Source organism: Cornus florida, unplaced genomic scaffold, assembly GCF_030987335.1.
Source record: "Cornus florida cultivar Cherokee Brave unplaced genomic scaffold, ASM3098733v1 CherokeeBrave_3.0.0_Hap2_Chr08, whole genome shotgun sequence".
NCBI classification, from domain to species: domain Eukaryota; kingdom Viridiplantae; phylum Streptophyta; class Magnoliopsida; order Cornales; family Cornaceae; genus Cornus; species Cornus florida.
The window spans coordinates 29,098,827-29,110,185 of record NW_026775578.1 but is presented as its reverse complement, the minus strand read 5'-3'; the positions used below and the strand labels follow the sequence as shown (position 1 = coordinate 29,110,185).

At 31.3% G+C, this 11,359-nt stretch overlaps 1 long non-coding RNA gene across 1 annotated transcript; it reads right to left on the bottom strand.

The window, feature by feature from the left end:
• Positions 1-730: 730 nt before the first annotated feature.
• Positions 731-2,644, bottom strand: LOC132268552 (uncharacterized). Its single transcript, XR_009469307.1, has 2 exons — positions 2,269-2,644; positions 731-1,182 (listed from the first exon to the last, which is right to left on the bottom strand). It is a non-coding gene; the product is annotated as an uncharacterized LOC132268552 (long non-coding RNA).
• Between the last annotated feature and the right edge of the window lie 8,715 nt (positions 2,645-11,359).

Genomic DNA, 11,359 nt, shown 5'->3' with positions numbered 1-11,359 from the left:
AATAATTGTTGAAGTACCATTCACTGAAGCAACCATTTAGTTTTTTCATGACCTCCCTCTTTTGTGCGTGTGCACTATTCGTGTATATATGTATATATATATTTTTTCATATGAAAGTTTTCACATTTGCAAGTTTATATTGGTATGAATTAGGAGATATGGTTAAAGTTATGTACACATAAAATTAAATATATGTATATATATATAAATTTTCGCTTACCAAAAAAAATCTATATATAATGAATTTTTATTAAATTATTAAATATTTTAAAATTGACATTTGCATGTTTGAAAGAATATAGATTAGGAGATACTGTTAAAGTTTTTTGCACAAAATTTATATCATATATATATATATATATATATATATATATATATATATGTTGTTTTTTATTTAGTTTGTCAATATATATATACACCATATGCAAAAATGCCAAGTTGAAAGTCAACTAAAAAATCTTGGCCTTGCTTGAATTGCATTTATAAAAACAGTTCTCAAGAACAGTTTTCAGAGAAACAAAACAGAAAACAATTTTTAGTTTTTCAACCTGCTTGGTTGGGAAAATTACGAAACAGTTTTCGAAGAATAAAAACTCATAAAACTGATTGGTATAATAGTTTTATGAAAATAAAGAATATTACTCATTTATTTTTTATTTATTTCTTAGATTCATTATAAAAATTAGATGTGGATTACTCTTAAATATTTTCAAATTAATAAAAAATGCACTAAAAATTAAAAAAAGACTTGTATTATGGGGCTTCTTTCATTCATAAGATTACATGAATTCAATGTCTACATACATAAACCATCTTATCATAGGAATTGTGTAGCAAAGAACTGCTCTTGTATTCTGGGTTTCTTTCATTCATAACATTACATGAATCCAATGTCTACGTACATAAACCATCTCACTTCTCATCTAAACTTAAAAGACATGGAAAAAAATGAAATATGTGATTCTATTTGGATGAACATCATCTAGCTCAAATTTGGATGAACATCACTTGTAAAGGTATGTGATTCTATCCCACTAGACTTTGCTTCATAGAAGTTAACTGCATTCGGTCCTTGACTTGTGCTAGCATTCCCTTCACCAATAACATAATCTTCTTCTTCATACTCCATAAAAAAGCAACCAACTAGTGCATTTTGACGAATAAAATTATGAATCGTGTTACCTACAATTATAAAAATAAATGAATCAGTTAATTTCATTAGACAAAATAAATCAAAGACAATAATGTATAAATACTTTCTATACTTTGTACAAGCTAGACTTAGAAGAGTTTATGTAGAAGTAGAGAATTAAGGTTAACATAGGAAAAATAAAGAGAGGGCATCTAGAATTATCTAAACAAATTAATTTAATTCAAACCCCATTACAATTATTGGTAAGAATGTCAAGAAAAAAAGAATGCTACAATTAGCTATTTAATATATAGTCTAAATTAAAGTAAATATATTTAATATTCAATCTAAATAAGCTATTTGAAAACAAAATAGGGCAGCAATGCTCATATATCATAAATTAGCTCTAAATTAGCTATTATACAAGAACAGAATCAACTCTCCATAGTTTGATTCTCTCACTGCCCTCCTCACAATTCAATCTTCAAACTCAACTTCGCAAATACTAGGATCCTCAGGAGACAATTAAATACGCAACCCACTCATCAATGGTCTTACTTTTTTTTTTCCACATCAATGGTCTTACAGTCCAAATCCGCAGAAAGGTTGTGAAGGGGATGGTGTATATAGCCCAATGTAGCATGAACCTCTTGCAAGCAAATATCACATATACATTTAACACGTGTGTGTGTGTCTATATATATATATATATATATATATATATAGTCATAGCATTCTCCAAGAGTGGTATCTGTTCCCAAGAAGAAAAAAAATTCATAGTTATCTGTTTATGGGTTTTCCAAACAGGGAACAAAAAAACAAAAAAAAATTAAAGACAGGTCCCTAATTCGTTTTTTGAATGGACTGCATCAATTTTACTAGACAAAGGTCAAGCACATACAATATATATATATATATATAAAGAGAAACCCCCATCAATAACAAAATGGAAAACAAGAAAACCAAAATCCAGCCACAACCAAAGCAAATTCAGCCAACAAAATCGACAATAAAACTAGAGGAAAAAAAAGAAGCAAATCGAAGTTATTTTACCAGATCGATAACAAGAGCAGAGTGAATCTTAGAGATGGTGTATTTTTTAGGGCTTTGTTTGAGAAACAGCGATTGAAGATTACCTGAAGGGATTCTTGATCTACTGATGGGGCGAGAGAGTGGATGCTGAAGAATGATGATGAGTCTGTGAGTCGGTTGAGAAAGAGCGAGTCGTGAGTTCTATCAGAGAGGAGAGAGAGGGTTGATGAAGGATGAATGTTTTAAACGAGCGTGAAAGTACCATCATTTTTTTTCAAGTCGGGGGCGTTCTTCGTGTTTTCTAAAAAATGAGAACTGAGTTTCCAAAACTCTCAGAACACCTAAAAGTTGTTCTCCAAAAACTGATACTATGAGTTCTGAGTTTTTAAAAAACTATTCTATGAAAACAGGTCCAAGTAGAACAAAAATTGGTTTTCTGAATTTTGGAAACTCCCAGAACAGAAAACTATTCTGCGAGTTCCAATCAAGCAGAGCCCTTGTTTTTATAAATTTCATAAATGAAAGAATTATTTGATTTAGGAATTAAGGATATTTTGATATTTTGAAATAAGAATATAGAAGGTGTGTTAGACATAAGTAATAGTTTTAATGCATATATAATTATTTTACTTAACTCAATTAAATTAAAAAATTAACTTTAAATAGACTGGTTTTGTTCTTTAAGCTGGGCTTCTAAATGTACTTTTAAGTGTACCCAATCCCTTCAATATCATGATTGGATCGGCCAGATCATGAGTGAAATATCATGATTGGGTCAACCAGGTCAGATCACGAGTGAATAGAAAATCTCAAATGTATTTTGAATTTTATTTCAAACAGAATTATTATCTTTATTTATAATTTTTTTTATTCTTAATAAATTAGACAAGTCTTGTCCTTAATAAATAATCATGTCATACAATATAATAAGAAATAAGATTAAAAAAAAATAATAATAATTGATTGTAAGAATAGAATTATTTAGGAAGGAGTTAGAAAAATTAGAAGGTGGAAAATAAATACAAGTATTTTATAATACGTACAAGATATTTTATATCAAAATGGTAATTAATAAAGGGTAGAAACAAATTTAGCATCTAATAGGGGTCACAGAATCCTAAAAATACAATGTCATCGTATGTGTGTATATATTAATTTAATGGCCCAAATCGTCCAATTGACGAGCGAAACCCTAAAAGTAGAGGGCAGGTGGAAGACTGATGGCGACGGCCATGGGACTATTGCTAATGAAAAAATACGGGAACAAGGCAATCTCTGGATCCACAGGTCTCAGCCGGAGGAGGTAGACAGAACTGTGTATATTCGGGCGAATGGGCGACTTAACAAACAGTCAGAACTGTGTATATTCGTGGTGATGAGTTCTACTTGATTTGGATTGACCGCCAACATTTGCTTCGATGCGAGAGCATGCGAGTTTCGAAACGGCTTGACAAGGAGAAACAAGAATTGAGTGTCGAATGTTATATCCTTTCCACCAAAACCTATATAATTGACACCCAAGCAGAAAGCATCAATGTTGTGGTGCTGTAAGTAATTCTGTGACTCTTTAAGCTCTCATCGGCTTTTTAAACCATGCTACTGTGTTGTTGATAATTTCTTTTTGGGTTTGTTGATGTACTTGGTTTTTAAATGTTTGATAATTTTGGTTGGCTCAAATGTTTTTTAGCATGTTTTTCACTATTTTTTCTTTTTGGTTCTGTTCTTAAACCGTACCCTTCCTTTGCATAATGTTGTTATTGTAGTCCCATTGTTAATAAATAGAGTATACCATTTTGATCTGATACAATTTGAAGGCTTCTGAGTCGTTTATACCACGATTTGCATTCGCCTCTGTGGCATAACATAGCGTGTAATCTTTGAAAACGGATTACAAATAGACATCGGCAAACCATGGTTTATACATCCTTTATATTTGACAATTATTCTTTGTAACATATTAAATATATATATTTGTAATTAAATTCAGATAACAGTAATATTGTACATATATTAACATATTTTAAATACATCAACCATTTAACTCCACTCTACCATCATCACACCACTCTACCTTGGACTCACCTAGTCTGGACAAAACCCTCCATCCCAAAACATTCCTTGTTGCAATACAAAACAAACTGCCCACCCTTGACAGAAGGTGTACATCCCATATTAACTCCACCATGTGCACCTTTTGCAACTCTGAATTGGAAAGCCATGACCACCTCTTCTTCTTCAAATGTCCCTGTGTCAAACCCTTGTGGTCATTTATACAAGCCCCTTGCGGGTTCAACATTCAACCCTCTTCATGGACATTAGTCCTCATAGGATGGACTTCACACCATTGGCGGGGATTCTCAGACTTCCATACTTATTCCATATCCAAGATGTGTCTTGCAGCCTCGGTCTACCATGTTTGGAATGAGCGCAACCGCAGGATTTTCCAAAAGAAAGCAATATCAGCAAATTCTCTTCTCCATCAAACCTTGCAAACAATTAGATCGAAGCTGCTTACCTCCACAATCTCGGATACTTTCAACGGAAAACGAATCGGAGAGGAATGGGAATTACCTGAATCAGTGATACAACCTCCAGCGAAACCACCTGACCTCACCATCTGAAATCATCGTGATTTGGTTGGAGTTCTCTCCCTCAGTGCCGGAATTGCTGCTTGGCCAGTAACGGTTATGGCATTTGAATTGTGCAGGGTTGGGCTGTACACCATGTTGGGCTCATCCCTCTGGGTCATTTTGCCTTATGTTGTATTTTGGGCCTCTCTCACACTGCTTGCCTTCGGGCTTTTTGTACAGGGTTAGCTATTGCTAGCCTGCTTTTCTCTCGATATAATTTACTTTAACTTTCAAAAAAAAAAAAAAAAACTTCGCTAATTTCACTTCGTTTTCTGTACATTTCTCTTACAAAACCTTACTTTGGGGGAAAAAAAATATATATATTAAAACAATATAAAGCAAGTGTTATTTTCTCATTCTTTTCTAATATGTTCTCGATTAACAAGACTATATTATGATAATCAACATGGACAACGATTGGATTGAGGAAGTGTCCAAAATACCACTTTTTGTGGAAATTTCTAAAAATTTGGCATTTTAGTCAAATCCTCGTCATTGTCATTTAGCATTGTAATGACCGGCATTGTAACACACACTGCTGTGTGTTTTCAACCACAACCCTTCAATGGGAATCTAGTGGGACAGTAGGACTCAACTGCAAATCTTTCTTTAATTTTTTCCAATCTTTTTCAACCAACGAATGAATGTTGGGGATGGAAAATAAAGTGGGTGAGCTTTTGCATGAAAAGAGACAATCTTGAAAACGAATGAACCAAGTCATTATAAGGATCCTATTTTAAGAGAATTATAAAAGATATTTTTCTGAAAAGAGATTTTTTCAATTTAATTTTCATAAAATAATTTAAAAAATTATCAACCAAACAAATTTTTGTATAATTTTTGTATAATTTTAAATTCTAAAAAAACAAGAACTTACTAGGCTTATAACATAAACCAATTGTGTCCAAATGGGACCATTTCACTTTGACTCAAAAGGCTTAGCGATAGCAACAGTTGGATTGAGAAGCTGCCAAAATGCTACTTTTGTGAAAATTTCTCTGAGTTTGACATTTGTGTCAAAGGTTCATCAATTCAATACAACGGTTGAGGCTGTATTCTTGTCATCACATCTTTGAAATTTCAAATCAATTTTTATTTTTATTATTATTTTTTTTAAATTTTTTTATGCTTCTTAAACCAATTTTTGGGATGGAAAATAAAGTAATCACAAGGAAGCTAGTGAGTTTGACTAATTTATTTTGTCTCTTCTCCTTCACCCAACTTCTAGAGTTTATCTGAATGACTAAATTCTCTTCTATATCTTATTACTTACAAAAAATAATAGAATGTAGTACACATTTTTAGAATGAAAAATCTTGAGAAAATATCTAGAAGGCTTGCAAAATCTATTCTAAATTCTTCTAGATATTATGAGATATTTAAAAATGAATTGTAGAATTTTCTTTTAAAAAAATTAGAAGGTGAAAGGGAGCTATAAATATGTTGCCCACACATCTAGCAAACTGAGCTATAAAACATAACATGAAAAAAAGAAAGTAAGGATTAGAATTAGAAATTTCGTTTTCAAAAATATAAAGATGTTTATATTTCATTCCAGTCTATACAAAAGTGATTTAAGCAATCGATTCAGCATATTCTTCAAAAATATTACGCAATATAAGATAAGATAACTATCAGATAGAAAATCTAAGTTGGCAATGAATAGTGTTTTACTTTTGGAGAGATAAAAAAAAAGAAAAAAAAAGAAGAAGAAGTTTGTAAGAGAACATGTAAGATTAATTGAATTGGTGTTTACATATTATATCTTTGTAGACCGAGAAGCATCTTGTTTTTTCATTCATTTAAAAACTTCCATGATTCATTTCCCAACCAAACTTAAATCTTTCAATTCATTTGATTCTTATGGCTAGTTTGGTGTGGTGGAATGAATTGGAATGGAATGAGAATAGAGGTGGGAATAGAATGAGAATTGAATAGAATGATTATTCCTTTTGTTTGAAGATGTAATGATTTTAATTGAATGACCATTCTTCAAGAATAGTGGGGAATAATAATTTCAATTTTAAAATTGGCGCCAAACACGAGAATGGAAAAAAAAAAAAAAAAACCATTTCATTCCACCGCACCAAACTAACCTTTACTTCAGTTACTTATGACAAATTGCAATATATATATATATGGAGTTAGGATTGCAAAGTGAGAGGGGCTAAAGATACGAAAATTTAAAGATGAACACAATATTACTTATGACAAAGATATGTCATATATATTAAAAACAAAAAAACAAACAAACAAACAATGTTAGCTTTGATTACACCAAAAGAGCTATTTGAATGGAATGAATATTCTCTTATAAGATAAGTGAGATTTCATTAGCCTGTTGTTTCTTTCTTTTGTTCAAAGAGTTGCTCATTGCTGGGCTGGGCCATTTGTTATTTTTGTTTTATTATGGATTGAGCATAGGCTGAGTTATGACTGATTGGGCTGGACTATGCCTGATAGGAGGTAGTAGTACTAAATTTTTTTTTTTTTTTTTTTTTTTTTTTTTTTTTTTTTTTTTAACCTGGGCTATAGCCCAGGTTAGCCCACAATAAGTTACGCCCCTGTATGTATATAGATACATATATTAATGTAATGAGTCTATCTTCTCTAGAAGCATGTGTACAAGCTCGAGGGGGCGTGATCTTGTTAATGTGGGTAATCAAATTGTCCGTGAGTTAGTAAATGGAGTCTTAAATTCGAATTCGAAGCAATCAATTAAGGGCGGATCCAGATGTGAGCTTTGGTGGGCTTAAGTTTACCAAAAAAAAAAAAAAAAAACTTTTTTGCTAGAGGTAATTTTAGTCCGGTAAAAAAAAAATTAGTAGTACTAACACACCTCAGAATAGATTAGCCTACCCCATTATGCATTTTTGGATCCGCCCTTGTATATATTTAATAATAATTTTAATGAAAGGTGTGATTCACCTAATTATTTCAAGGTTTGGGGTTGGACTTGTTCTACGAAGCATAGGTTCTTTAATTCAAGAGCTCAGTAGATAAGAGAGTTCGAGAGGCTCTATTGGGGTTCAGTGATGGATCAGAGAATTCTATGAGAAGGGATGACATTGAACAACAATAATAATATATAGTGGAGTGTCATTAAAAATTGAGAGATGGCATTTTTAGTATTTTCATAAAATTCATAAGTAATTATATATATAAAATAAAAGTCAGTGGGGGCAGCCCCTACTAAGCCCTTAATGGGTCCACCTAGTGAGAAAAAAATATAAAAAATAAAAAAATCAATCACATATGGCGTGAATAATGTCTTAGCTTGTATAGCAATTATGATGATTTCACTTCGTTTTTCTGTACAAAGAGTTTTCGTGGGCTGTTTGGTTTAGCTTTTTAAAAATTATTTTTAAAAATTTATTAAAAATGAATTTATTTTCAAAATTGTTAACAATTGTTTTCCAAAACTGAACCAAATCTAAAAAATTGTTATCTAAATATATATATAATATATGTTACTTTATGAAAATGTTTAAGGACTCCTTGCATAAGGCCTGTTTGGCAACTAAAAACGTTTTGCATTTTTGTTTCCATTAAAAAAACAGAAATAAAAAGAAATAACATTTTTTGGGCTCCATTCTGGTCCCCATGGATGATCTTTGGGCCTCTATTCCAAAAAGTGAGTCCCACCACGTTGCTGAGTCGATGGAGTGTTTTAGAGTCTTCCGTAATGAGCAACTGTATAAAGCAAGTTAAAGCAAGTCTTAGGCTGAGTTTGGTAGAGTGGAAATGGGAGGAAAGGAAAAGGAAGGTGATGAAGGGTGAGTAAAAAATTATGTTTTGGTAAAATGGGTAGAAGGAAAGAAAAGGAGAGGGAAGGGTTTGGAGGGTTATGCATAGTTTTGTACAGTAATTTGCTTATCCTTCCAAAAATAGGAGGAAAGGGAAGGCAATGGCTGAAGCAACATTTGTGATGCCAATTTTACCCTCAAGATTATATATACATACGAGTTAGCAGCTGCAGAGAGAGTGAGAGACGGCGGGCCAGCGACTGAAGCTTGCGAACGGCGAACCCGAACTAGAACAACGGCGATGGAAATTAAAAGAATTGAGTTTTGATTTTCTGAACAATTTGAAATGATATACCGATACAGGTTTTAAACTTTTGATTTTTGCAGACAGATAGATAAACTAAAATATATGGGTTTTGAACTTTTGATTCTTGTAGTGCAGAGAGAGAGAGAGAGAGAGAGAGAGAGAGAGAGAGGGGGGGGGGGGGGGGGGGAAGTTCAGACTTGAGAACGAGAATGGAGATGGAGGCGAGATTGGGGAGGCTGAAATGAGTTACCCTAAAATTGTTTTTTCTTTTCTTGTGGGCCTGCTAGAAGACAATATATATATATATATATATATATATATATATCAGAGTTGAGAACGAGAATATGGAGGTGAGACTGGAGAGAGGTTGAAATTATGTGCCCTAATTTTTTTTTTTTTTTTTTTTCTTTTCTTGTGGGCCTGGAGACAATATATATTGACTATTATACATATTGTCTTTTAAATTATAGAAGGGTATAATAGTCAATTTATTAAAATAAATTTTTTTTTTTTTTTTTTTTTCCCATTCTTTTCCCAAACATGACTATTGTCATTTCCTTTCTTTTCCTTCGTTAATCAACCAAACACAATACCAAATTAAAATTATCCTTCCCTTCTATTTTTTTCATAATTAATGTTATCTCTTCTCTTCAAACTCACCTTACCAAATATAACCTTAATATTCTATCATACTTTTCTAAAATGTTCTAATCCAATTACGTTGAATTGGGCCATATCACTTGACTTTTAAAAGGCTTAGCTATCACCTCAACTTTTTTGAAAAATTCTCAAAGTTTGTCATTTTAGTCTACGTTCAAACTTCAGACTGGATTCTTTTCATCACATTTTTTAGTTGCCATTTAGCATTGTAACACACACACTGCTGTCTATTTCAACCGCAATTCTAGTGGGATCATTCTTTAATTTTTTTCATTGTCTTCCAACCAATTAATGTTGGGGATGGAAAATAAATTGGGTGAACTTCTGCATTGAAAATTATATAAAAACAAGTCATCACAAGAAAGCTGTATAGCTGCTGCACTTATATTCTGTTTGCTTTCCTTAAGTCATCCTAAAGGCCTAATTAGTCCAGTTTTCTATTACATTTTTCAGTTTTTATATAATTGAGAATCAGAAAATTATATAAAAACTTATTAGGTTATATTTTTTAGAAAAATCAAATTTGTTTAGTTTGTAATTCAAAATATATATATATGAATTATTCAAAAAAATTTAAAAACTGTCAGATAACTATAAAAGACAATTATATCTGATAAAGATTTTTTAAAATTAATTTTCATAAAACAGTTCTCACTATATTTTAATTTTTAGTTTTCAGAAAATAAAAAAACTATTTTCATAAAACTGAATTAAGCATATTAAAAGTTCAGTTTTTAGAAAACGGGTCTTTTATCATTCTAAAAATAGTTTCCTATTTTCTCATTTATTAGAAACTGTTTTCAAACAATGAACCAAGCAGCCCCTAAAATTAGGGGTGCACAAAAAAACTTGTAGAACAAATAAACCAAATCGGACCAAACTGGATCGGTAGGTTTGATTCGATTTTTTCACGGTTTAATTCAGTTTCGATTCAAAAAATATGGAACTGTTTATAAACGATTTGATTACGATTTGAGGTTCTACAATACCAAACCGAACCGAACCAAATCTAACCGTTTTATAAATTGTATATATATATTTATATTTTGTATTATATAAATAATAATATAATAAGATTAGTCTTTTAACCATCAACTATATATTATATCATAATAGAAAATTATATTACATATAATATATATTTTATATTTCAGATATATATTAGATTGAATAATAAAAAACATAAAACTTTATTTTTGAACCAAATCGTTTTCTCACCGCTAATAATAATTTGGTTCCCAAATATTCTCATACTGTTCGGATTCGTGCCACCCTTTTGGCAATAGAATCACACTTGAACTATAGGAAGGCATTGAGAGTCAATGAGGGTATCATTGACTCTCAATGCCTTGGAATAATTACAAACAAGGACAACTTATCATGCATTACTTTACAAAATTGTTTCAAGTACTTTAAAAATATGGAACATTTTAAGAAAATTACAAAATATTCTTTCCAAAAACTATGCTGTATAAAGCAATTCTTAATATTCTCAATTAACAACACAATTATTTTAATCAACATCATGATTTAAGCTTATAACATAAACCAAGGGTGTCCAAATGGGACCATATCACTTTGACTCAAAAGGCTTAATATAACGGGTGAATGTTTATTTATTTATCCAAATATTTTTGAATAATGATATATATCCACCATTTATACTTATTTCACTTTTTATTTGGATCCGATATGGGATAAATTTCCCTTTTAACATTGTCCCCTACTCAAACTCTCAACACTCTCGTTGCGATTAGATCATCCTGTCTAACTAAGTGGGCTCACTTAGACGCTTCCAAACTAGACGCTTAACGTAACATTGAAAGAAAAATTAAGTCATACCAATTATAAT